At 44.2% G+C, this 27,976-nt stretch overlaps 1 pseudogene; it reads left to right on the forward strand.

Moving 5' to 3' along the window:
• The first annotated feature begins 19,451 nt into the window (after nucleotides 1-19,451).
• Nucleotides 19,452-20,337, forward strand: LOC105550910 (annotated as a pseudogene).
• The last annotated feature ends 7,639 nt before the right edge of the window (nucleotides 20,338-27,976 follow it).

A 27,976-nucleotide genomic window follows, 5' to 3' on the forward strand; every position in this document is an offset into this window, starting at 1 on the left:
TTGGATCTATAGGTTCAAATTTTTCATCAAATTTAGAAAATTTTTGGCAGTTATTTCTGGAAATATTTTTCTGTCCTACCCTTTTCTCCTCTCCTTCTGTAATTACAATTACATACAATAGGCCACTTAATATTATACCACAGGTCATGCACAATGCTGTTTCTTTTTTTAAGTTTTTTTTCTCCTGTGCCTAATTTTGAATTATTTCTATGCTATTTACTTATTTATTTATTTATTTATTTATTTATTTATTTACTTACTTACTTATTTATTTATTTGAGATGGAGTCTTGCTCTGTCGCCCAGGCTGGAGTTCAGTGGTGCAATCTTGGCTTACTGCAACCTCTGCCTCCCAGGTTCCATCGATTCTCCTGCTTCACCCTCCTGGGTAGCTGGGATTACAGGGGCACCCCACCACACCTGGCTAACTTTTGTATTTTTGGTAGAGACAGGGTTTCACCATGTTGGTCAAGCTGGTCTCCAATTCCTGACCTCAGGTGATCCACCCACCTTAGCCTCCCAAAGTGTTGGGATTACAGGCCTGAGCCACCATGCCCATCCTATGCTATTACTTTAAGTTCACTGATATTTACTTCTGTAGCATCTTATCCACTGTCAATTCCACCCAGTGTATTTTTTCATTTCAGTTGTTGTGTTTTTCATCTCTAAAAGTTTCACTTGGCCTTTTTTTATATCTTCTATTTCTCTCCTTCTCCTACTCATATGTTCTTTCTTGGATATACAGACCGTTTTTATAATTCTTTTAATATCTTCATCTGCTAATTCCATATCTTTATAATGTCAGAGTCTTTTTCTACAAACTGATTTTTCCCTCAGTTGTTCATCTTATTTTTTTGCTTCTTCTAATGGCTTGTAATTATATGTGTGTTGCATGTTGCTCTCATACACAGTTAAGTTACCCAAAGTCAGTAGAATATTTTTGAGGCTTGCTTTTAAACTTTGTTGGGGCAGGTCCAGAACAACCATCGGTCTAGGGTTCTTTTGGCTCTACTACTGAGGAATGCTCTTCTGAGGATTCCACCCCATGCCTTATTTATTAGGAGATCTTTCCACTATAGCTGGTGGGAATATGAATTATTCCCACCCTTCTGTGAGCTCTAGCGATTGTTTAGTCTACTGCTTTCTACTGGGTTTTCCCCCACCATGGTGAGTTTCCTTTCGTGCATGTGCTAATCAGTACTTAGCCCAAGTTTCAAGAAGACATCACTACAGATCATTAGAGATTGTTCTCTGAGCAAGTCCATTCCATCCTCTGTGCTACTCTGCCCTGCAAATTCAAGTTACCTTTTTCTCCCCAAATTCTGATACCTGTCTTCTCAAGTGAACAAGATTACCAAGCGCATTTTTCTCCCTGCACCCTTACCTCACACCGTGGTTTAGAAACTGCCTCCAGGATTAGGCTGGTACAATCCTAGTACTCGCCTCCTTTGTTTTCTTTTTCTTAGAGCTCACGCTCCTGCACTACCTGCTGTCTGATGTCTGTAAACTATTGTTTCATGCATTTTGTTTTGATTGTTTAGTTGTTTAAAGTGAAAGCATAAATTCAATCCCAGTTACTCTATTGTGGCTGTTTGGTGGAAGTCAGTATCTATATGGAATTTTAAAGGATAGATTTCCACATTTCCCTCACTGATCTATCCTGTTATCCTATTTAACCTCACTATTATTCCTTCCAAACTGCCGTATTTTGGATCTACTAGAAGGGGCTCGGCACAGATACAGTGTTCAGGATACTGCTAGAGCTTTACCAGCCTCAAGCATACACTCTCCAGGCAGCAGAAGGATGGAAACTCAGTTGGCCTTAATACAATGGTCCCTTAATTTCTTATCACAGAGAAATGTGTATTTGGCCAAATGACCTGAGCCTAATCAGTGGGGATGCCAAACAGAGCCCTGTACTAGAAGGAACCTAGTCGTCAAGGTAGGAAGAGATGGAGCGGGGAAGGAGTGATGCCCGTGGCATCTGGGGAGGAGGAACTAGAACTGAATTCTAGTTCCATTCTGCTGCTTAGTGGCAGTGTTCATTTGGGCACGTTACTGAGTTCAGTTTTCTCATCTGGATGACTTTGAAGTCTCCTTCTAATTTTAACAGTTTATGCTCCTAGAACTTGATCATAGTCTCTTTCCATCAGCTTTTCCTCATAGGTAAGTTATGCACGCATTCTTCTCTGTTCCCTGATCCTGAACACTGCCACCCATGCGTTCTCATCATGGCTGCAGAGGGTCTTCTGGGTTGAGGGGGCCCCCGTATGACCTCAGTGCTGTGTCATTATCTTCCTGGGCTCACCTCTTCCTTTATTTCTTCAAAAGGACATATATGTGTCATCTCATTTGCCAGATTCTTCTTTTCCATTTGCCATCACATAGAAATGCATGTTCCAAATCCCTGGTAACTCCAACCCTGACAACTGCAGTCTTCCCTTCCCCCCGCAAATGCAACAGGCATCACTCCTTCCCCACTCCATCTGTTCCTACCTTGACAGCTACCTGCTGGATGCTGTGATAGTCACTGCACAACAGCTCTGGGCCTGGCATCAGGAGAAGAGGAATAGAGTAGGGTCCAACAAGGGCTGGTAAGATTCCTGTAAAATAGCAATCCCTATATCAAATGTGTTCATGTTCCAGCAATCAAGCCCAGAGAACTCATTCCATTCCCAGTGGAAATTTAGTGAAAAAACCCTTAGGATACAGACATTCATCTCTGACTCTGACCACTCCATCCCTGGGTGACCTTCCTTCTGTGGACCTTGTTTCTTTCCTATCTAAAATAGGGTGCACCATTGCTGGGCCCTCCATGACTCAGCGTTGTTGATAGGGCCAATAAGATCATAATGGCAAGGACAGAGTTTGCTGGATGCAAGGAGGCAGCATCAGTGCTGAGATAATTAGCTTTTCTGTACTGATGAGCTGCAAATGCACACACAGGAACTTTCTTTTCAGGCTTTCAGGCTGTTAAAAGATACTGTGATTTCCCAGTTCACCCCTAGAGTTTCTTTGTGTTGTCCTGAAGAAAAAGAGAGGGAAAGGAGGGGGCAGGTTTACTCCACAGTTGCTATTTTAGTATCCAGAAGAGTCAGCCTTGTTGATTGCAGAGAGATAGTTATCTCTTTCAGGGCTCAGTGAAGGTCACCTTCAAATCTTTTTTATAAGCCAGAGGCTCCTTTTTCCCTTGTGCTCAGTCAATGCAAACCCTGGGACAGTGGAGTCAAAAGGGGGTGGAAGGGGCACTGTGCAGCAGAAGCCCTGAGAGCTAAGAGAAGAACTCTGTTCTCTTGGTAGGAGAGAGGGAGGAAAAGGAACAGGTGAGAGGGATGTTTAATGCCACTCCCCGCAGTACAATATAATAGATGTCTGGTAGGAATGTAACTGAGAAGTCATTTTTAATAATGCAGATAAGGACATAATTAATGCCCTTATCTGCACCGGATCTCCCCCAGGAAGACAACAGGATAACTGGGAGGGAAGGGTTATAGATTCGGAGTCGTAGCTCTTCTATGGGTGCCTGTGATTAGGACACAGCCACTGCCTAGGGGGCCAGGGCTAAGGAGGGGAAGGGAGCCGTCAGAAGGATTCTCAGAGATGTGACACCGGTTGCAGGAGTTACATCTATTAAAGGAGTTAATAGATGTAATTCACTTAGCATAGAGTCTAGCACATTCTCAACACTGCAGGAGTAGAAGCAAAGGGGGTTTTCAAACACTCATTCAGCCCCTCATAGCTGTGGCAGAAGGGGCAGAGAATGTATTGCACAAGAGATACACAGAGATGCCTCCACAGAGGAAAAGCTTCCTGTGACAAAAGTCATCATCAGCCACCCTAGAATCCGGACCCTCATTCCAACACCTGTGTGAAACAAGAGACCAGAGTGATGCTATCTCCAAGGGCAATCTAAGCCAGGCTGCTCCTTGTAATCTGGTCTCATTCCTGCCCTTTGCCCCCTCTCCACATGTCTCTCTGTTCTTCCTTTCCCAGGTTTCCTGGATGTCACCCACATCCACCCCTGCACCAAGACAAATCATACAGGGCCAGGCTCTCCCGAGAAGGCCTTTGCAGACTGCTGCTGGCCTCCCAGCAAGTGCTGCATCTCTACGAGCCACTGAGCATGCCGGGACCCCCTGAAGAGACAGCTTTGAAATGGGATCATTTTCTTCCTGGAAGCAAATGGGTGTTTCCTCAAGACTCTATTTCTACATTAAAGTATGAGAAATTCCATCTTTGAAGCTCCCAGTGAGGCCAGACATCGGGTTGGGGTGGGGACAGGATGTTGATAAGAGTCAAACCTAGAACACTGTGCTCTTACGCCCTCATTTCACCCGGTGTCTCCGGGCCTGGCCTCTGGGAGCTATTTGTGATGTGTGGGATGAGTGCATGCACCAGAAAGTATTCGTGTATGAGTTCAAATTTATGTGCTCACCTTGCCCCTTGGGGTATTACTGGCCTTCAAGTTTGACGCCTTTGGAAGCTGAGTCCTCTCCCATCCTTTCAATCAAATTCAACCTTGCTGCAGTAATCTGTCTTTAACAACTCCCACTGCAAGTCAATAAAATGTCAATTTAGTTCTCCTTTTGTTAAATCTTAAATCTGTGTAACGCCTCTCCTTTCCTTTGCTTGTTAAGTGCAGCTCATGTTTACCTCCCCCAACATCTCCCAGCCTCCTCAGTAGGGGCATCTGCCCTTGAGCACAGGAGTAGACATGCTCACTCGGATGGGAGTCAGCAGAGGGGCCCTGGAGATAGGGAGACCTGAAAAATGGAACCACCAGCTATCTCTAGTTTTCTTCTATTCTTGGAAACCCTGAGCAAACCAGCCTTCTTTAGGACCACTAAGGTCCTTGATTTTCCCAAGCTTGCTTTTCAAGTGGGCAGTAGTGAAGTGGACAGTACTGCACAGGCATTAGGAATGAGACTTTGACTCAAAACCCAGCACCGTCACTTACTAGCTCTATGGCCTGGGATAATTATTTAACTTTTCTGGATCTCAGTTTCCTTATCTGTCTAACGGGATAACAATATCCTCATTGCCTACATAGGCTGATTAAAGGAGTTAATAGATATAATGCACTTAGCACAGAGTCTAGCACATTCTCAACACTGTATACCTGTTTGCCATGATTTATTATTTTCTGGTTTCTTATCCTTTATCTTCTCTCCAGTAATTCAGTTTCCTCCACTGGAACTACATCTTCTCCATTGGGTACAGCCTGAGGGATAAATAACTAGAACCTCTCCCTTTTCCAGACAATGAAAGGGTGCCTAATGCAAGCAATGCATAGGATGCCCTTTCTGGAATTTGAATCTTGAGCATAGGCACAGACTGAAAACAATTGACTGCAGCTGCAACTTGACCAGGCTCATCCTAATTGGCCACCACTATGTGGTAGCTGCTTCTGGGCCCCTGGATGCAGCCTTTGTTCTTGCCTGTCCCCAATCCCATTTCTCCCTTCCATGCTGGGAGCTCCCTTTAGGAGAATTAACCAGTTTGTTTCCTCTGTTTGCAATCAACGAATCTTCATCCATATGGAAGGAGTTCAGGGTTCATGTGTCTTCGTGAACCAGGGCTCCTATCCTACCATCTCCTGCCTCCTTCCCTGTGCCCACTCACTCACCTGCTTTCTGACCCCTTCTCTTATGTTTTGCAAGGCAAAGAGAAGCTAAAGGAGAAGAAGAGAGAGTCCCAAGAAGTCTAGGCAAAGAGGAAGAAACATGAAGAACATCAAGCAGTGATTCTTTCCTTGGGTTTGGTGTGCCAGCCCTCCACCCGGCTCCACACCTCCCTGGCTCCATTTCCCCTTCAGCAGCCTCCCTCCTCTCAGTGAAGAACTCCTTTGTGTTAATGGCCACAAATGCGGCAGAAAGAGAAGCAGGAAAAGGACAAGACAGCTCTGGCATCAGCCACAAACTGCAGGCCTCAGCATCCAGCAACATCATGCTGAAAGCAAGCTGCTCCCTGCTTCTGCCCTTCATGCCACCTGAGCTGAGCATCTCACTAAACCTGCATTTCAATCAGCCCAGTCCACCTAGAGGATTCCTCTGGGAGGCAGGTTCACTTGCCAAAAGTAACTTGGCCAAGGTTTGATTGATTGGAAGCCAAATCATCATTTGGCAAGATGAAATTGATGAATGTACTTTCTGCAAATTGAGTTTTGGTGAATTTTCCCAGAGCCCCTGTGCCCAGAACCACATTCAGAGAATCACCGCTTAAAAAAAAATTCAGGGTGTCCCAAGGGTCTATTCCAAGGGAAAGTCTAGAGAAGTAGATAGGGAGGTCACCTGACATTTGGGAATCACCTACTCTGTTCCAGCGGCCTTATGGACACGATCTCATTTCATTCTCCACACCCAGCCCATGAGCTAGGAACAATTCACTTTATATGTGGGAAACCTAAGGCTTGAGAAGTAAGTGACTTGCCCACAGTCTCTGCCTTCAGAGGTACAGACCTTTCTCTATGTCCTTCAATCTCCTTCTCAGCCATCTCTTTCCCCACCTCAGGCCAGGCCAGGGAAGAGTGGTCCAGCCAGAAATAAACCACTCTAGAAACCCACAGAGTCATGCAGAGGCCAGCATTTAGGTTGTAATCCTGCAACTCACTCATATTCAGTCCAGGCCCCAATCTCTTCCATTTGGCAACCAAACAGTGAAGAAGAAAACTGATGTTCTGGGAGGGTCTGCTGTGTGACATTGTCACACATACTTGTTTACATAGTCTCCTCTGTTTGAGGCCAGGGCTCCCAGCAGTGCATATAGCTCACCTAGGGTCACATAACTCCCAAGTGGTGGTGACAAGTTGCCCCAGCAGTAATATCACTTGCTTTCCTGCCAGTAGCATTTGTGCCCATATGTTAAGACTTGTTTAGGTCTGCACCTCAATGTTACAGGTAAGTAAATGAAGGCTTAAAGAGGGGCAGCCCATGGTTGGCTTGGTGTTCCAACAAAGCAAGCCTTTGAGTTCCCTGATGGAGCATGGGACGTTTGAGCCTTTGGTCTTCCTGGCCTAAGATGTGGTCTTTATCGCTGAATTTCTAAGAACTGTGGGCTTTGCCTGTTGCCAAATTACCCTCTAGGACCATGGCTCCTCCAAGCCCACTACAGAATCCAGCTGAAGCTTTAAATTATGTCAGCCTGTGGAAGTATCTAAGGTGAGTGATTGATGGGCTGCTATCAGAGAAAGCAGAATGGACCAAGCTCAAAGATCCGATAGGCAGCTGTACCACACTTTCCTGAAATGCAAACCCCACCCCCATGCCACCAGCCTCCAGATTTCAGCAGCATTACTACCCATCAAGGACTGCTTAATTTGCCTTCAACATCCGAAGGCTGTCAGCAGGGAGGGCACTGCCAATTAGTCCATCAGTGAGTGAGATCAGATGTAAGGTTGTAATTGCCCCGGGACCCATATAAAAGTATCAACATTCTGTAGGAGGGTGAGAGACCCAAGAGTTTGGAGCAAAGAGAGATTCTGACTCTAAGAGAAATGGCAGTCGCAAGCTGAGAAGAGCAAATACATAATTATTTTAGCTCCTGGATGTCCTAGTATTAAGGAAACTGGGTCCTATAAATTCCTTCTCTTCAATACCTCCCAAATTCCTTATCTCCTTCCCTTTCCCATGGCCACCCCTTAGCTCTTGTTTACTCTGGTGGTAATGCAGAGCAGGTAAACCCCTAATGGGGCTTAGAAAGGGAGGTTTCTTAGTTTTGCCCAGGAAAGAATTAAAGGGCAAGCCGCAGTAGAAGAAAATAGCTTTACTGAAGCAGTGTTACAATTGTGATGGTTTTATAGTTCCATGACTGCTCCTGCACAGCAGGGTGACCCCATAGGCAGAGAGTAGCATCTCAGGGCAGTTTTGTAGTCATATTTATACCTATTTAATTACATGTAGATTAAGTGGCAGTTTATGCAGAAATTTCTAGGGAAGGGGTAGTAACATTTGAGTCATTGGGTCATTGCCATGGAAAAGGGCAATAACTCCAAGTGTTGCCATGGCAATGGTAAACCTACATGGCACACTGGGGTGTGTCTTATGGAAAGCTGCTTCTGCCTCAGCCCTGTTTTAGCTAATCCTCAGTTTGGTCTGCTGTCTGAGGCCCACTTCCAGAGTTGAGTCCCACTTCCTACCTCAGCAAGAGTATATCAATAGCCTCCTAAAGCCTCTTTCTGTCTTGACTACTGCTCCTTCCAGTTCATCTTTCACATGCCAACAGGGTGATTTGTCTAAAATGAAGTCCACCTAAAATGTCATTCACTTAGGGCACAGGTCTCTAAATTGGCATGCATATACTCAAGAATACACAAGATGCATTGGGGTGTAGGAGGAAAATAAGACAACATATATTTTCATTCATTTTTCTAAAAACTAATTATAAAGAAACTGAGTTTTCCTAATATGTAATACACGTAATATGCGTCTTGACATTGGCAACCCTGTTCAGCCCAGGAGGTGTCATGAGGGGAAAATGGGGGCCCTACAACAAGGGGATTAACAGTAGTGTCCTCATTCAATCTTTCAGGGTCAGATTTTTCCTCTCAGTGTACCTCAGTGGCACTGAGTCAGGTTATTCAGAATTCTTGATGCATAAAGGCTTCTCATGGGTCATTTATTCATTTATGTATGTATCTACTTTTCACTGTCTGATAAGCACTTGTAATTCAACCATCCATCCTGAAGACTAGGACCTTGGCAAAAACTTTCATCTCGCTACATGCCCATTCTCCTGCCCAGCCTCTTGTTTCCACCACCCAAAGCAGCCACCATCCTGAACCACAAGTCTATTGTTTCTTTACTTCCTTTGAATATAGTGTTGACTCATCTATATGTATTCCTTAAAAGTATACATTTTTATTTTAGTTGTTTTTACCATTATAAAAAGGGCTTATGCTGCATGCAATATTCTGAGTCTTTTCTTTCCCCACTTAATAAAACTTTGCTAAGATTCATTCACATTGCTACATTGCATAGTTTCATTCATTTTTACTGCTATGTAATATCCCTTTGTGTGACTTTACCACAATTTATTCATCCACTCTCCTCTTCATAAGAACTTGGGTGGTTTTTATTAATAGATAAAAATAAAAATTTATTTTAAAATTTAAATGGAAATGCAAAGATCCAAAAATAGCCAAGACAATCTTAAAATATATGTATATTCTCCAAAAAGACTCATATAATCAAAATTCAATAAGGATAAGACAAATAATCCAATAGAAAATAAGAAAGACTCAAACTTCATGAAAAAAATCTAAGTGGCCAATAAATACATAAAAAATGCTCAACCTCCAATCTTCAAAGAAACATAAAATAATACCACATAGTAAGATATGACCTCACACCTAACACAATGGTAAAAAAGTAGAATGACTGATAATACTAAGTGTTGGTGAGGATGTGGAAAAACTGGAACTCTCAAGACTTGCTGGTGAGAGAATAAACTGGTAGGACCACTTTGGAAAGCCGGCATTTTCTACAAAGTTCAACGTATGCATTGTAGTCCCTGCTTACCCAAGGGTTTGGCTTTCCACAGTTTCACTTTCCACCATTTTAGTTACCCATGGTCAGCCAAGGTCTGAAATAGGTGAGTATGGCACAATAAAATAATATATTTTGAGGAAGAAAGACTACATTCAGATAACTTTTATTGAAGTATAGTGTTATAATTGTTCTTTTTTCATTAGTTGTAGTTAATCTCTTACTATGACTAATTTATAAATTAAACTATATCATAGGTATGTAGGTATAGGAAAAAATATAGTATATATAGGGCTAGCTCTATCCATCGTTTCAGGCATCCACTGGAGGTCTTGGAACATACCCTCCACAGATAAGGAGGGACTACTACTGTATACTCTATGATCCAGCAATTTTACTACTAGGTATATAGCCAAAGGAAATGTATACATACATAAACTGAAAGACATGTGTAGGAATTTTTATAAAAGCACTATTTATCATAGTTCAGTGCCAATTATAAATTTAGCTCCAAGGACATACATACTATATGTATATATACACATACACATTCTTCAGCATACCTACATCAGGATATAAGAGAGACTGGAATTCACCTCTCCTCAGCAAGGTGTATGGCAAAAGTATTTCTAAGTACAGTGGGCTACAGAGAGGCATTTCTATCCCCCATAGGAAAAAACTGATTGTGTTTCTAGAACTTCTACCTGGGGATCCAGTGCTAAATATTCACTCATCACCAGAATTTTCTTTAAATGAAAAAATTTGTATTTTGGATTTTAGATATTCAGCATGGGATTAATCATGATCCTAGTTATGACTCAATGCCAACATTGTTTCACATATACCCCACTTTTTTACGCACTCATTCATTCATTTATTCATGCATTCATTCATTTTTTTTTCACTATCTGTTTTAGTTCATTTGTGTTGCTATAAAGGAATATTTGAAACTGGATAATTTACAAAGAGAAGAGGTTTCTCTGTCTTGCAGTTCTGCAGGCTGTACAAGAAGCATGGAGCCAGCATCTGCTTCTGATGAGGGCCTCAGGCTACTTCCACTCATAGTGGAAGGTGAAGGGGAAGGGGAGCTGGCTTGTGTAGGGATTGCATGGCAAGGGAGGAAGCAAAAGAGAGAGAGAGAGGGAGAGGACAGGTGCCAGGTTCTTTTTAACAACCAGCTCTCATGTAAACTAATAGAGCAAGAGCTCACTCACCCCATCCCCAGGAGATTAATCTACTCATGAGGGATCCACCCCCATGACACAAACACCTCCCATTAGTCCCCACCTCCAACACTGGGATCAAATTTCAATATGAAGTTTGTTGTAACGAACATCCAGTCTATAGCACCAACCAACTCAAAATCTAGAACAATACAAACAGCATGTCTGCATGTTCCTCTGCTATTCTGGCCCTCTGCCTTGGCTCTCACCACCTCTGCCAGGGGTAATAATTACACTAAACCTTTTGCTTTTCTTTCCTTTGCTTTATTTTTCAGTTGTATCACCAAGATATGCATGCCTATGTCACCTATTTTTTAGTTGCAATTTTGAAGTTTGATGTGTGTAGACTTCTAGAACTTGCATTTTCCCACTCACTATATTCTAAGATTCATCCATATTGCTACATGTAGTTTACTCCTTTCCATTTCCCATGCTGTAAAATATTCCATTTGGTGAAGATGTCATTATTTATTTATTCTTCTCTCCATGGACTTTTGGGTTGTGCTACGGACAGTCTTGTTCAAGTCCTAACCCCTCTCCCTTCTCACTCTGGTTGTTATGGCTACATTAGGTTTGGGGCATGGATTTTTGGAAAGGTGGTAAAAAAAACTCATCATCATCATCATCATCATGTGATGGTGATAGCTGATATTTGTCTGAAGTGTTACCTGTTACAAGGAACTTTTATCAACATTATCTAATTGGACAGACTCCAAGAACAGGCAGGCCTATCACAGGGTTAGGAAACAACCAAATCCGCATCCTTTAGATCTTGTCTCATGTGTTACTCTGACCCATTCTGGGGCCTTGGGCTTGATTGGCATTTCTCTCACTGTAAAGCCTAGTTTCATTGCAATACATCATTAAAACTGGATGGGACGTCTGAGAAAACTGAGACATTGAAAAAGGCTATCAGAGAGCCACCAGGCCTAGTATCACCCAAAGTTTTTTTTCCTAGTCTGCAGCCAAAAGCCAGAGCCTCCATGACCGTGGGAGGCCAGGGGCTGCCCAGGAGATAGAATTTTCCCCACTGCCATCCACCACTGGTCCTCCTAGGATGAGAGTCAGTCATCTTTGACTCTTCCAGGCTGTCTGCCTCTCCCAGTTCCCTTGTTACCCCTGGTGAAGCCAGGCTCACTTGGTGGCACAATGCCAGCATTCTCCACTCCCCATCCCTATCACTGAATAATGAATACCAGCTAAGTGTTGAGCAAGTGCCAGTGAACTTCGAGCAAATATTCCCCCTGGAGCTTGGATCAATAACACTTAGCTGCTCCTTTTCAGCCGGGAAAGGGGGCAGTAGGAAACCCATCCTGAACCTTTCCCTCAGGAACAGGCTGTCTGACATCCCCAAGCCCACCCTCAAGGGCTCTTGATTTTCCAGTGCAGGAGTGAAGACTTGTGTCCACAGGAGACTAATTACCCTCCTTCCTCAGCCCCTGTTCCCCAAACATTCCCTTGGAATGTGATTGTTAAGCTCCATCTCCAAGAAAGGGCTCTTTCCCTGGGAGCTCTGCTTGGGTAGCCTATGAGAGCTAAGGGGACACTGTGTTCTGGATTCAGGGGTGGTCACCAGCCATCTCATAACCTTGAGCTGCATAGTTTGGAATTAGAGAGGAAGAGAAGAAAAGAGAAGGTGTTTTACACATGTACATCAATTCGGTGGCCTTGGCCATGCTCCATGTCTAGTCTAGGCACTGTCAACTCCAGCCTGGTTCTGAGAATCACATCTTCTTTGTTCTTAGAAATCTTGCAGAGTTGAGTGAATAATGACAACCATTACTCACAAAGTGCCTCTTTTGTTCCAGGCTCTGTTCCAAGCCCTTGGCTCTAACTCATTGTATCCCATAGTAACTCATGAGGTACAGGCTATCATCTCCACTTTAGAGACAAGGACGTTGAGACATGAAGAGGTGAAGTGACTTGTCCAGAGTTACAAGGCTAGGAAGCATGAAGCCAGGGCCTTGTCCCAGCACCTAGATCTGGAATACATTGTCTGGACCACTCCACCAAGCCACTTCCATGACACCTCACCCCTGGGCTAGAACAGGAGCTCTGGAGGCAGATGTTCCTGGCTCTGAATCCAACTGTTACTTACAAATGATGTGGTAGGTACATTTCTCAACCTTTGTACTTTTCTGAGTCTCCCTTTCCTAATGTAAAAAACTGAGATAATACTCAGCTCAAAGTGTTGTTGTAAAAATAAAAATTCAATAAACTACAGAGCTGATGTTCAATAGGTATTTATTTCTTCATTGAGGGGCTGAGGTGTCTAACTCTTCTCTGCAGAGGCAGGCCTCCTGGCCTGGTCTGGAAAGCCTTGGCCCACATTTGAGGTTCTGGCATCACCTCCCTGGCCTGGTATCAGGTTGCTTTTCCCAGGTTCCTCTTCTTGACACATTCCCAATATCCCAGCCCCCTTCAAGAGTGGAGAGTTAAACCACTTCCTTCCCCTGGCCCTGCCGGCCTCTATTACTCCCACCAATCTCCCAGGCCACCGCTGACACCTGCCAAGGTAGACTTTTAAAGCCATTCCCCAAATACTGGCAGGGGCTATGTCCTCCTCAAGAAAGGCTTGACCACACCATCTGGAAACACTGCTTTGCTGATGGCACAGCTTAGATCTGTGGCCATATAAGCTTTTCAAAATGGCATTACCCCCTCCACCTGAGTTAAATGTCTCACTTGGTCACAGTAGACCTGGCACACTGGTTATAACAAACCACCCCAAGCCTAATGACATCACACAACAGTAATCATGTATCATCTCATGGTTTAGGTGAGTCAGGAATTCAGATGGGCAGGGGAGGATGTCTTGCCTCTGCTCTGTGATGTCTGGGGCCTCAACTGGAGCACATGAGGGCTGGGGAGCTAGAGTCATCTGAAGGTTTGACCAGGACTGGAGGATATGCTCTCAAGGTGGTTCATTCATATGGCTGACGAGTTAGTGCTGGCAATTTTGTTCCTCTCCACATGGGCCTCTGCACAGGGCATGTATGAGTTTGCTAGAGCTGCCATAACAAAGCACCACAGACCAGGTGGCTTAAACAATGGAAATTTATTTTCTCACAGTACTGGAAGCTAGAAGTCTAAGCTCAAGGTATCAGCAGGGTTGTTTCTTCTGAGGCCTCCCTCCTTGGCTTGTGGAGGACCACCTATTCCCTGTGTCTTCTCACAGTCTTCCCTCTGTGCATGTCTGTATCCTAATCTTCTCTTCTTATACAAATACCAGTCATATTGGACTAGGGCAAATGCTTAAAGACCTCATTTTATCTTAATCACCTCTCTAAAGTTCCTATCTCCAAATATAGTCACATTCTGAAAAACTCGGGATTACAATTTCAACATATGAATTTGGGGAGATACAGTTTACCCTATAACAAGCATCCTCATGAAATGGTGGCTGGCTTCCCCCAGAATGAATGTTCCGGGAATATTGGGTGGCTGCTGTCATGTCTTCTATGAGTAGGTTCAGAAGCCACACAACACCAATTCTGTGCTATCCTACTGGCTTCACAGATCAACCCTATTCAATATGGCAGGATGCCACAAGATGACATGTGTTCTGGGAAGTGAGGATCCGGGAGGGCAGCCTGGAAATGAGCTACCACCACACCCAGGCAAACAAATGCCTCCCACATTCACCACACACCAGAAGAGAAGCCCACCCTGAAAGAGAAAGTCCAGAAGGCACAAAGCCTCTTCTTGTGCTCAGCAGCAAGGCAGGAGGCTCCAGAGGCATAAGGAGAAAGAAGGTGGCCACGTTCTTCTCAAACTACCATCTCTGGGGAGGAGAAGTTTTACTACCTCCATGGAAACCGGGGGCTAGCATCCCAGATGTAAAGAGAGGTTCCAGTCTGGTCCTGGGTTTGCTCCGCCTGCCCTGTTGTATAACTGCACGGTCACTGAGAGGACACAGATGGAAAAGATGAGTAAGATAACTGTTGTGCACAAGGAGCTTACAGCATACGTGGCACAGAACAAGTGCACAAAATAATAACTCACAAGTTAGACTGTGATTGTTAATTCCTAGAGCACGTAACTCTATATGTGTAGCAGAGGAGGGGAAGGTTTCACTCCTTTGTTCGGAGTAGATGTGACTTAAAAGCAGAACCCTGGTATTCCTTCTCCCTTATCCGATTAATCTGCAGAAACAGAGAATCACGGTCAAGCCAGCATCTGCTACTGGTGATCATAAGGTCAAAGGTCTGTGTCTGGGACCCCAGATGATTTGTAGTTCATTTACTGAGTCCTCGCTAGGAGTGTGTCCATGAAGACATGGGTCAGCTGAAGACCATGTGCCTCGTGACTGCTGGCCTTCTCCAAGCAGATGTGGCCTTCTGATTGGCCTAGTGCTGAAGTCCTAAAATACTGGGTCCTGCCTTCGAGTCCTGGACAGGGCTGCCTCTCCTCCCCTTTTCATGTACCCCTCAGGCTACACACCAGAATAGCCAGTTCTCCTCAGCCAGTTTCCCCATCACCTTCCTCCTAAGCGAAAACTCACCTGGCTCAAGTTTTGGGGACAAAAGGGGAGAAGAGCTCATCCTGCAATGTTGCTTTCTCTTCCTCAGAATCTTTGGGACGGCCTAAAAGTTCCTGCGTCCCCGCCCTACTAGAGAGTGGGGGGATTCCTCCAGTCCCAGCTGGGCCCACCTCCCAGTCACCTCATCCATCATCCTGACAGGTGGGCCCTGGAGAGAAGCTATAAGCAGGTCAGGGATAATTAGGATCCATTAAAGAGATGAGGCTGAGCTGCAGGGGGGACCATTCATTCCACAGCACCCTCTTCTAAATGGGGCTGTCAGCCATGCAGAGCTTGCTCCCGCGAGTTCCTGGGGAGGCTGTGGCAACCGGGTAAAGAGCATCTTGAAGACATGGAGGCCTGGAGATGAGGCAGGGGCCATCAGCCAGCATTCCTGCACAGAAGGCAGGGGGCAGAGAAGGGGATAACAGAACCCACCCCCAACCCCCACCAGCAGGGTCTCACGTAGGGGCTTGTTTGTGAGCCAAGTCCTCAGCTTATGACTCCACACTCTGCAGTCCAGGCTGCTTTCCATGGCCTCCCTGCGCATCCCAGCCCAGGGCAAGATTACATCTCAAAATAAAATTAAATTAAATTAAAATTAAAATAAAAAACAAGCATTGGACCTAAGATGGGAGCACTCCTCCTCTTGCTCTCTTGCTTTGGGGAAGGCCATGCCCTGCCTATGGAGTAGCCATTCGTTTGTTTCTTTACTTCTCAAATAAACTCGTTTTCACTTTATTCTGTGGACTCACCCCAAAATCTTTCTTGCATGAGATCCAAGAATCATCTCTTGGGACCTGGATTGGGACTGCTTTCCAGTAGCATTTTGAATGTAATTTAGTGTACTTAATGTAGGCACAAATGTGATCTGAAATATGTTGGTTGGGTTTTTAGTAGGATTTTCTTTTTCTTTCTTTCTTTTTTTTTTTTTAGGACTGGGGATACCCAGTTCCATTATGTCTGACCAGGTCATTTCTGAAAGGACTAGAAAACATCGTGGTTCACAATCCCACAAACAGTAGCCCAGGACCCTTGGGGAAGGCACCTCTCTGCCTCCTCTTTTCCGAGACCCCCGCAGAGCAGAATGAGTGAAGCTCAAATCTTGGGGGCCTTCCGTCTGGCTGGCCTACTGCAAGGTCTGTGCTTGCTTTGCCTTCGTTGCTATTGTTTTCAGTCACGGCAGCAGTTAAGCCCACATTAAGAACAAATGAGAGAGGCCAATTACTAATGTGCTGAGGGGAAAAAAAAACAACCCATAAATAATTGTACTGAGGTTTGATGTTAAATATAAGGAGGACTAATAATTCAGACAGGCAGAAACTCCTGAATCTACCACAAAACTCCCCAAGGCAGAATGGCAGCGAATGGCCACACATTTGCATAATAGCTTTCTTGTTGTTCTCTTTGTTCTTTTTGTTGCTTCAACTAATTGCATTTAAGCACCCTGTTATTTCCCTCATTCCTCTGAAAGGAGCCAGCCCCAGTGATCCATAAAATGGTAACTTTCACCAGCACAATACTGTTGTTATACACTTATAAATTGAGGGATCTGAAAAGAAACAAAGCTCTATATCAAAATAGCCCCAGGACCTCTCCTTTGATTCAATTTGTTGTGCATGCTTTTCTCCAGGGCTGGATTCACAGGTGGGCCACGTGCACCCCCATGCAGCTGTCCCATGCTAGCTGGTGCCCTGTGGTTAGAAAGGCCCTGCTTGGTTTAATGCTCGGCTGTCGCTGTATAGAATTGCTCAATACTTTTTAATAAGGGGCCCCACGTTTTCATTTAGCATTGGCCTTGCAAATTATCTATGCTTCTCACTCTGAGTCAGGTCTGGCTGGGATAGCGCCTAGCTCCAACGGCAAAGTAGACATGTGGTGAAGTCTCCCAAGAGTCCAACAGCTATCGCATTTCTGCCTCCTCTAGTATTCATTTATATAAGCCACCCACCACCCTTGATGGCCATGACTCACGGAAAAGGGAAAATTCATTTCCCCAGGACACAATCTGACACCAAACTTTCTGAGCTCAGCTTGCAATTTAGCTGGAACCAAAAAAAAAGCACAAAGATCTCTGACTGGATGGGACTTTTAATTGTTGAAGTCACTTCCTTTGTGGAGAAGCCTGGATGAGTTGAAGAGGTGTTTCCCTGGTCCTAGGGATTCTAATGGTCCCACTAAAAGGAGCATGGGAATGCCCTACACCTGCTGTTATTCCTGCTTCCTTCCCACTTTTGCATCTTTCAAAGTAATCATTAATCTATTCCCACAGCAAACGTTACCGTATTACTCCAGGCTGTCCTGGGCATCAGGGATCCAAGTGTAAATGAGAGAGACTCAGTCTCTGCCATCATGGATCTCATGGTCCCATCTCAAATGAGACCCAAATGCCATCCCCATGTCCACAGGCATGGGAGAACTAACTCTCACATTCTAACCTTGGAGCCTATTGCTATTCCACTAGCAATAGCTGCTCCTTCTTCCTACCAATGCATGTCTGGCTCACTTGATCACCAGAGTCCAGCTTGAAGTAGATTTCTACCAGAAGTCCTTCCCTGATCACTGCCCTAGGCCGCTCCACTCAGCTGCCTCTATGCTGTACCCACTGGGGACTCAAGTGTTTCCAGGACACTCTGTGTTTTTCAGTTGCTATAAATAATGTAGGTTTCTTAGCCTGAGAGGAGATTCTAACAGATCTGAAGTCTGTTTTGCTCGCTACCTTTATGACTGTGCCTGATGTAGCAAGTACTGTTTGTTGCCCACACGAATCTATTGCCCTCTTCTTGGCCAGTAGAAACCAATTTTGTTTCCATACTGACACTTTCCTTTGAGTCCTTCTGCTGAGGATGGGTGACTTTATCTCTAGCCACTTCCCAGGAGGGTGAGACATGGATATTGATTGGTCTATGTGATCCCATTCTCTTTCCTACCATTGGTTTAAGAAGGGTCATGAGACCTCGTCTTGATCAATGATACATAAGAGAAATGATGGATGGTTTCTACAGAAAAGATTTCCAATCGATAGAAAGAAACTCAGGGGAGGAAACGGTTCCTTCTCTTCAGTTGGATTAGTGTCATGTCCCCATGGGACACCTAGAACTGTGGCAGCCACCTTGTGACCAGGAGAGATAACACCAACAGGTTGAAGCTGACGGTGAACAATGATGGTGTTCTTGATGAGGTGATTAGATAGACATTAACCAACCTGGTCCCACCCTACCTACTTCCAGGATTCTGGCCATGTAACTTTAATATTTTTATCACTTAATATACATTTATTTCGGTTTTCTGTTCTTTGTAGCTGAAAGCTTTCTAAATGATAAGAGTTTTGCCTGTAATACATGTGCTTTGTGGATTTTGTCTAATTAAATGTTGGGAACAGGGTGTGCAGGGTCTGCCCTTGGAACAGGCTAACTAGACTTCCTGTAAGGAATGTGAGTGGTCTAACAGAAAAAGAATATAGGCATTCCAATGTTTCTGAGGGCCAGTTCTGATTTTATGCCTGACTATGACTTTGATAGTTGGGAATGTGGGAAATTAAGACATTAAGAAGTAAAAGTCTTGACTTTAGTCGCATCACAAACTAAAGAAACTCAGTCTAGAGCACTGACTTGGTGTAGAAGTAAAATTCCAAGTAGATCTCCATCTACTTCCTCTGGCTGGGGGGCACTTGCTTCTTTCTGTAAGTGATCAAATTTAAAGAAAATGTTGTTTCTTGGGTCTAAAAATCTGCTATTACCCAGGTTACTGAGTTCTGTAATTAAGACCTGATCTTTTCCCCTGGGGAGTGCATGAGTGATGAATTCAGCAGCTATGCATACCTTCTCCTCACCCAGCACCCAGGCCTCAAATTCAGCCAGCTTGGGCTGCTCTCCACACAGTGAAATTTTAGGAATATCTGTGTAATCTAAAATTATACCATCTAGGGCTAATAAAATCTGGAATTCCATTATGAGACATTCATTCTTTTGGCTATATGTCTATAAAAGTCACTAAAATCCAACCATCCCTATGTAGGAGTAGCCCCTTTTCTTGAGCCCAAATAGGATATAGAAAATAGGGCAGGGGACAATTTCCTGGGATGAGCTTATTGTTAAAGAGTTGAACAGATTTATACAGAAGAACCTTGGTGCACTAAAGACAAACTTTTCTTATGTCTCAATTTTACTTGGAAATAATGACAATCTTCACCGAAGGAGCAGCACATGCATTTGCCCACTGTAACATGGATCCATTCACGCCTGTGAAGATAGAAGGATATGAAGATCAGAAAGAAGCAAGTGGCCCCCACGAAGAGGAAGTAGATGGAGGTCTGAAGTCCCGGAGAGAATTTTGTGACAGTGCTTTAACAGTGTATGCAGCAGCCCAGGCACAGTGGCTCACGCCTATAATCCCAGCACTTTGGGAGGCTGAGGTGGGTGGGTTGCTTGAGCCCAGGAGTTCCAGACCAGCCTAGACAACATGGCAAAACCTCACCTCTACTTTAAAAAATACAAAAATTAGCCAGGTGTGGTGATGCACGTCTATGGTCCCAGCTACCCAGAAGGTTGATGCTGCAGTGAGCCACTGCACTCCAGCCTGGGCTACAGGAGTGAGACCCTGTTTAAAAAAAAACAAAAAACGAAAAACAAACAAACAAACAAAAAACCCTATGTGAAAGATCATTATTCCAGTGGCCAAGGCTTCTATACTGTTTGTGCTAAAACAGACTGTTATTGCATGTACTGAAAGCCACCAGTTTCAGCCTAAAAACTTCTGGAATGATCATTGGAGATAAGAGCAGAAGTCCACAATCAAACAACCTATAGCCCAGGTAGTTGAAGTGCTTAAAATTCAGGTTCACTATTACGAAGAGGGTAATGCGCTATTGGTCAGTCATAAAGTTGTACAGGATTCACTAACTGTCTCGAATGAAGTACAAACTGTAAAGGAGTTTATTAAAATCAGAGAATGCAGGAAAGGAGTATCAAACAGCAATTAGTAAAAACTATCAAACGATGTCAGATGCCACATTAAAGGCCTTGCACCGGCAGCTACTCATTACCTGCACCAAAATTGATGAGAACAAGCTACTCAGCTACAAGAATGGCAAAGAAATGCAGAAGACTTAAAGGCTGAATGTAGGATTCTTCTGTATGTGGAAAGACAAAGATTCAACGTGTGGTCGTATGACAAATAAGTGATTTATATACAAGAGTGATATTTTGCTAGGGCTTTCAAAGTTAATGGATTTTCTAGCCTCATGGAATACTGTTGAACCTCTAGCATTGTCTTGATTCTTTTCTGTTCTCTGCCTTGTAATTTTCTGTTATCACTATATCCATGTGTGAATCTGTTGTTGTTGTTAATTCTGCCACATTTAATGTTGGAAAGAGACATCTAATCTGGAGTCACTTACTGTTTAGAAAATTTTCCTAGCCGTGAAGCCCTGTTACTGATTTAGACAAGGTGTGATGTTCACTACTTTTCTACTGCTATTCTTCCAAGAACTTCTGGGACTTCAGTGGTTTTTACCGCTCCACCAACAGCTAAAGAGGTATTCCTACAAGCTATAGCTAAATGGAAGACATATTCATCCTTCTTCTACTTTCATCTTCATTTATAGCATCTCATAACTGTTGATTTCCAAAGTTTGGATTGGGGCTTTTCAGGTCCTTTTTGGAGGGCAAAGGAAGTTTTCTTGAAATTCCATTATAGCCAGCTTCTCTGGGGAACTTGTTTTTAAATCCAAAGACTTGAACCACCTTCCCTGCAAATGAACCTGTCTGCTTTCTTCCCCTCTGTCATTATCTCCTTCTCATCTAGTACCATTGTAGTTATAGACATCTGCACTCTTAGAAGAGTTTTATTCACTTATTTTTTTTTAAAGCTCAATAACTGATGACATACTGTGGATGTAGAGGTATAAAACTTGAAAAATCCAGATGTTGAAGGAAAAACGGGTATCTTCTGCTTTAATACTTTGTGGTAGGATTCTACTGTAAGCAAAATAATCAAACAACTATGCACATCACAAATAAAAAATAAAAATGAACCAAAGTGAAAAGGATAGCTTCCAGGTAGTATCTTCCTATTGTAACCTGTTATTTAAGGGAATACTAGTGATTTCTTTCAAATAGGATGTAAAACATTCTAAATTACTCTTCCTTAGTCCTGCCTGCCAAGAACTCAAATGTAACTGTGATACGGCAACCCTTCCCAGGTATTTTGGCAGGTACATGTATGATCTCAGAATACACAGGTAACATAGATACGATATAACAACTCACAATGGTGAATTCATTTACATTGTTCACACTTCTATGACCAAGTCCTAAGGGAAGGTCAGTTTTTTAAAAAAGAAAAACAAGTAGTGCCTTCCTACCGATCTCCAAATGCATGTCAAAAAAGAAGGGTATTTTTGTTTCAACTTCATTTTTGCTCAGTAATACAGTCAAGTCAGAGTTTGTTTCCAAGTAACCCATTGAGCTGTGTAAGCATTTTTGTTTATTTCAAATACAATATGTTTACATTATTTGTCATTCACACTATCCATCCATAGCACATTATCTTCTGTATCAGGTAGTCCAGCAGAAACATATGTGTTTTGTTCTAAAGAAAAGCAGTTTTCACTGTCAGTAGCTGCCAACTTCTCCTGCTTGAAGGCCTCACTCTTGCCTTACCCTGCCATGAATGTTCTGCCTTTCTCAGTTGCCATGACCATTGACCTATTCTCTGCCCTAATGTAGATTTTGGCTGATTCTACTGTCCAGTGTACATTTTTGTTTGCCCAATTAAAAGGTTCTGAGTTGGTGAAGGGGAAAGAGAAGGCATAAGGAGGCCTGCAAGCATGGGCCTGGCAATGAATAAGACCCATTTCTTGCTGGGCACCATGGCTCATGCCTGTAATCCCAGCACTTTGGGAGGCCAAGGCGGGTAGATCACTTGAGGTCAGGAGTTTGGGACCAGCCTGGCCAACATGGTGAAACTCCATCTCTACTAAAAAAAAAAATGCAAAAATTAGCTGGGTATGGTGGCCGGTGCCTGTAATCCCAGCTACTCAGGAGGCTGAGGCATGAGAATTGCTTGAACCGGGGAGGCAGAAGTTGCAGTGAGCCAAGATCACACCACTGCACTCCAGCCTGGACGACAAAGCAAGACTGTGTTAAAAAAACAACAACAACAACAAACAAACAAACAAAAAACTATTTCTTCTCTTCTCCCAGAAAAAGGAAGAACACCACCACCAACAAAATCACCTTGACTAATGTAATGGAGTGCCCAAAACACTGTGGGCTGCCCAGAAGGAAGGAGAAGTTCACAAATATAGCAGCCTTCTTCAGCATCCCTCTAGCTGCAGAAAAACAAGGAAGCCTTTGGCTATGGGTTGTATTTCTTCTGCATTTCCGCGTCTCACTCATGGCTTTCTGCCAAGAAAGTCTAGCCACAAAAGACCTGGGAGAGGGGCTCACTGAAGGGGCATGACTGTTGCCAAGGAGACCAAAGGACAGTGAGGGGAGACACAGGCTCCTCTGTCTGCTGTTAAACCTTCACAAGAGAAGGAAAGACAGAGAGAAAGTGCAGGCAGCAGGAGTGGACCGTTCCACCCTCCATTCAGGCAGGCCACAGACAGGTCCCTTCATGGAGACTCTCCCATACAAAATTGCCACCCAATTCACCTCAGCGGCCTGTCCCCAAAGTGGTATTCATGCTATATCTAGACTCAATTCAGCTTGTGGAATGCATTTTAAAGGTAGAGAAACCAAAGCCTGGCAATGATTTGACCGTAGTGAGTCAGTGACTGCTGTGCATCTCTCAATGGCAGCTTTTCAGAGACCACAGAGCAGTGGGGAAGGGCTTGACAAGCAGGTGCCCCCACGCTAGAAGACCAGCCTCAATACTGAGCCAGAGATCTGGCTAGGCCACCTGTGCATTCCCAAACTCTGGTGGCACTTTCTGCCCTGAAGAAAGCTGCTGGAACCCACCCTGAAGGGTGCTACCTCAGGGGGTCACTTTTCCTATTTTAGCTCCATGAGACTGAGTGCCCTTCGCTCCTCGCCCAGTCCCTATATAGCACCAGTGAGCCCCTAGGGGTTGTGGCCTTCCTGCCCTCTTCCCAACCTAAGGTCCCTGGTGGATTTCTAGCCTCTAAGAAGCACAACTTGAGAGTGGAAGGATCCTGGGTCCTATAGCTTTCAAGCAATATCTGGGGTGTTGCAATAAAACAGTGCTGCCCAATAGAACTCTCTGTGATGATGGAAATGTTCCCTGTCTATGCTGTCCAATACATAGCCACCAGTCACATGTAGTCATGGAGCACTTGCAATGTGGCTAGTGCCACTGAGAAACTGAATTTTTAACTTTATTGAATTTTAGTTAATTAAAATTTAAACTCAGAGAGCTGCATGTGGCCAGTGGCTAAGGCACTGGACAGAGCAGGGAAGGATAAGGCCTCGCATAGGCGGTATCCATGGATACCAACAATAGGGGATAATGTGATCTCCCTTCCCCACCAGCCCCTCCTTGAAAGGAAAACACTGAGGGAAGATGGCACTTCTTGGGGGAAATCAGAAGTTTGTCTTCGCTATGTGTCCTTTCCTGCTAAAAGTTCCATGCGTCAGTGAGCTATACAAACCCTGAAACGTGTAGAGAAAGCAATGCCTAGGCACCTGTGTCAGCACAACAGACAGGAAGGGGGCCACAGGGCTGGGGGAACACTCTCTGCAGGCCTGGAGAACTGAAAGCCTGGAATCCCATCACTTTCCAATAAAGTCTTGAAGAAATTTGATGTTGTAGGAAAGATGGAGGTAATAATTGAACATGTATACATACTTTGGGGTGTATATGAATTGAAACTGTGCTAACTCTCTGTTTCAGGGAGCCTTGCTATGGGGCCGTCTTCCAGGTTGAAACCTCATGGTAATAAGTTTCTTCTGTTTTTTTCTAAGTGCCTGGGTTGGGGTCTGAGTCCGACTTTCCTTCTGTCACACCACGTCAAGGTAGAGAGAGGAACCAGCATATTCGTGTCTAGGCAGTTCTGTAATCTTCAGAGCAAACAGTGATCAGCTTCTCATTTTCACTGAGCCCAGGTCATCACCTTTATGATTTTAGGAGATTGTTTCAGGAAGAAGCCGGGGTATTTGGCAGACAATAAATGTGAGGCACACAATCCAGGCAAACGGAGCTGCAAGGATGCACCATGATTGCTGAGGGAGCCAGGCAGCATGACTGGACTCATCACTTCTCTACCCTAAACCTGTTCCTTGTTTGTACTCCCCATCTCTAGAAGATAACCTCTATCCACTCACTTTAGAGAGAAATCTGGCAGGGATCACCACAGACACCCTTTTCCCTTGTCCCACATCAAATTATTCCCAAGCCCAGTTGATTCTAAGCTAGAAATGTCTCCAAGTTCCCCTCATCCTGGCCTTCACTGTCACCATGGGGGTCCTTGCTGCTTCTCACCTGGGGCCCCACCTGTGTCTGATTCCCATATCTCCTCACTCAGTCTATCCTTCATCACTGGCCAGAAGCACGGGGCTAAAACTTAAGCTATATGGTGCCTATCACTCCTCTGCTAAATCTGGGTTTCATTTAGCCTAAAGGATAATGTCAGCACTACTCTGTGTGACAGGAAAGGACTCTAAGGAGCTGTCCCCAGGGTCTCTATCCAGTCTCACCTCAAACAGGTCTGCCTGCATGGACTCACACTGCAGTGGACTCTGCCTTCTCAAGCCTGGTCTTGGTACATGCCATCCCCTCTCTTCAGAGGCTCTTTTCCTAACAAACTCCCATTCAATCTTCAACAAGTAGTTCTAGTACCCTCTCTGCCATGAAGGGTCTTTGGGATGCAAGTGGAATTGGATACTCCCTTCTCTCTGCTCCACAAACATCCAGTGTAGATTGTGATTTGCTTTTTTGTTCCAAAGTCTGTCTCTCTTTTAGACTGTGAGCTCCAAGCTCCACAATGCCTATGACTATGGCATCTAAGTCATTTCTATCCCCCTGTTGCTCTGCACGTGCCTCGGATATAAAGGAACTAGATAGATGGATGGATGGATGGATGGATGGATGGATGGATGGATGGATGGATGGATGGATGAATGGATGGATGGGTGGGTGGATGAGTGGATGCATGAGGGGTTGGGGAGGTGGATCGATGGATGGATGAATGGATGAGTGGATGCACAGGGAGTTGGAGGGGTGGATGGATGGATGGATGGATGGATGGATGGATGGATGGATGGATGGATGGACAAACAAATGAACAAAAAATAGGTTCCACAGACTAAAACCAGGCAGGAGACTCTAAAGGTTAACTTGTATTAGCATCAGGGTGTGGGAAAGCCAGAACTACGATCAGGAAGGCGAGCCAGATTCCTGGAGTCCCAAGTGACTAAGGGAGAACCCACAGGGAGATACAAGCCTTTAACCTGACTCAGGCAAAGAGAAGACATGGCATGAGTAGGAATCCCCTGAGAGGGTGGAAATGAAGGGGCTGGGAAGAAAGTGGCAGCCAAACAATAAACCGTGATGCTGAAGAGTCAGCTATGGGGTCTGTTAACCCAAGAGGGGCTGTATGCCAAGAAGTTCAAGAACTGTGTAGATTGGAGACAACCAGGACCACTGCCCACCCCAGAGAATCCAAAATCAAGTCCTAGAGTGTTCAAGCCCTGTGTGCACACCAATACCATTCAGAGGAGAGAGTTTTGCCGGAGTCCCCAGTAAGGAAAAGTGCTGAGGAGAGAGGGTGGTGACAGAGTGAAGGAACACCTGAGGGAAAATATCTGAGGGTGGAAGTTGTTGAATAGCAAGACACATGGTTTCAATGTATCTCCCCGACAGGTTACTTGTCAATTACAAAAGAAAAGAAAACCATAACAGCAGAGTAATCTGGCAGATGCCAAATTAACCAAGGGACTGAAGCTGATGTCTTCAACGATGAGACAGACCCCCATCTTTGCTTCCTAATATGAGGCTTCCCCATGGCGCGGCATTCCTAACCCAGCGGAAACCTCAGACAAGTCCAAACCCAGGGACAAATTAACTGGCCTGTACTCTTCAAAAATGTCAAGGTCATGAAAAACAAGAAAAGGCTGAGAAACTATTTTAAATTAAAGGAAAATAAAGAAACACCATTACAACAGCAACGTGTGATCCTGGATTGGATTTCGAACAACCCCCAAAATTGCTATAATGGACATTATTGGGACCACTGGTGAAGCCGGGCTGTGGATTGTAGATTAGCTGACAATAATCACATAAGTGTGAAATGCCTTGATTTCAATACTTGTAATGAGGTTTTGGAAGAGAATGTCCTTGCTCTTAGGAAATATGTACTAAATTATTAAAGGGTAAAGGGACTTTATGTAGGGAAGTTACTCTCAAGGGGTTCAGAAAACCAATGATATCTTTAGAGAGAGAATAATACAGCAAATGAGGCGAAATACTAACAATGAGCGAATCTGGACAGGTAGCATAAGGGCATTCTTTGTACTTTTCTTTTAAAAATCTTTAAGTTTGAAATTCTTTCAAAATAAAAAGTGAAAATGCAAAAGGATCTGAAGGAAGAGCGTTTAACCTTGAGGGAGAATTGTAGAAGACCAACCCAAATTCGTCTTGCAGTAACTGGGATCAAGACTTCAGTTTAGGCCCTCAACAAGGGATGACAAAAGAGCAAAGCTGTTTTTCCTAAACTCTACTTCTTCCAGAGTCTGAAAAACACTTGTTTTTATCTCTTTGCCTGCCCCCTCCCCATATTTCAGAATCTCCCCCAGAGCCAGTTTCCATTTAGATAGGAAGCCAGTATTAAAATCTGTCTCCCTACAAGTCACTCCATGAGGCCCTGGGATGTAAAGATGAAGAAGGAACTATTCTGCAGGATTCAGATGTCTGATGGAAGAGAAGGAAACATGAGTAGCTAGTCTCATAAAATGCTGAGAAAGCTGCACACGATACCACTGGGAAACAGAGGCACAATGTCCAGAAAGGAGACTCCAGGAAGAGGCACGAGGGGTGACACTACAGCTGGGTATGAAAGTGGGAGGAGTTTGCCAGTTAGGTGGGAGAGAAAGGAGGCTAAGGGGCAGTAGCATTTTCTAAAGGTTCAAAATGAGAAAAATCTCAGAAGGATTCCAGGACCAGGCTTGTTCTGGGAATACCCAGTATCCAGTGGAAATGGAGGTTATAAATAGCAGGAATAGTAAAATCTTAGGTAGGGGCCAGACCACAGAGATTTTATCTACATGCCAGTGCCTGAGCAAAGGACAGCCCATGATGTAAGAGAGTAATGTGATCAGATGTGATTTGCTCTAGAAAATTCCAGTTGCCATATGAAAAATGTATTGGTTGGAGGCAAGACAGGAGACAGGGAGCATAGTTAGGAGGTGGTGACAGTGAGGCTTGCAAGGATGAGGTACAAGGATGAGGCAGGCCAGGACTTACACAGTCCCTGGGTGTGAGTGTCTCCATAAATTTCTTTTTTTTGTATTTAATTTTTATATTTTTATTATACTTTAAGTTCTAGGGTATATGTGCACAATGTGCAGGTTTGTTACGTAGGTATATATGTGCCATGTTGGTTTGCTGCACCCATAAACTCATCATTTACATTAGGTATTTCTCCTAATGCTATCCCTCCCCCAACCCCTCAACCCCCGACAGGCCCTGGTGTGTGATGTTCCCTGCCCTGTGTCCATGTGTTCTCATTGTTCAATTCCTACCTATGAGTCAGAACATGTGGTGTTTGGTGTTCTGTCCTTCTGATAGTTT

This window comes from Mandrillus leucophaeus, unplaced genomic scaffold (genome assembly GCF_000951045.1).
Source record: "Mandrillus leucophaeus isolate KB7577 unplaced genomic scaffold, Mleu.le_1.0 Scaffold5, whole genome shotgun sequence".
Lineage (NCBI taxonomy): Eukaryota > Metazoa > Chordata > Mammalia > Primates > Cercopithecidae > Mandrillus > Mandrillus leucophaeus.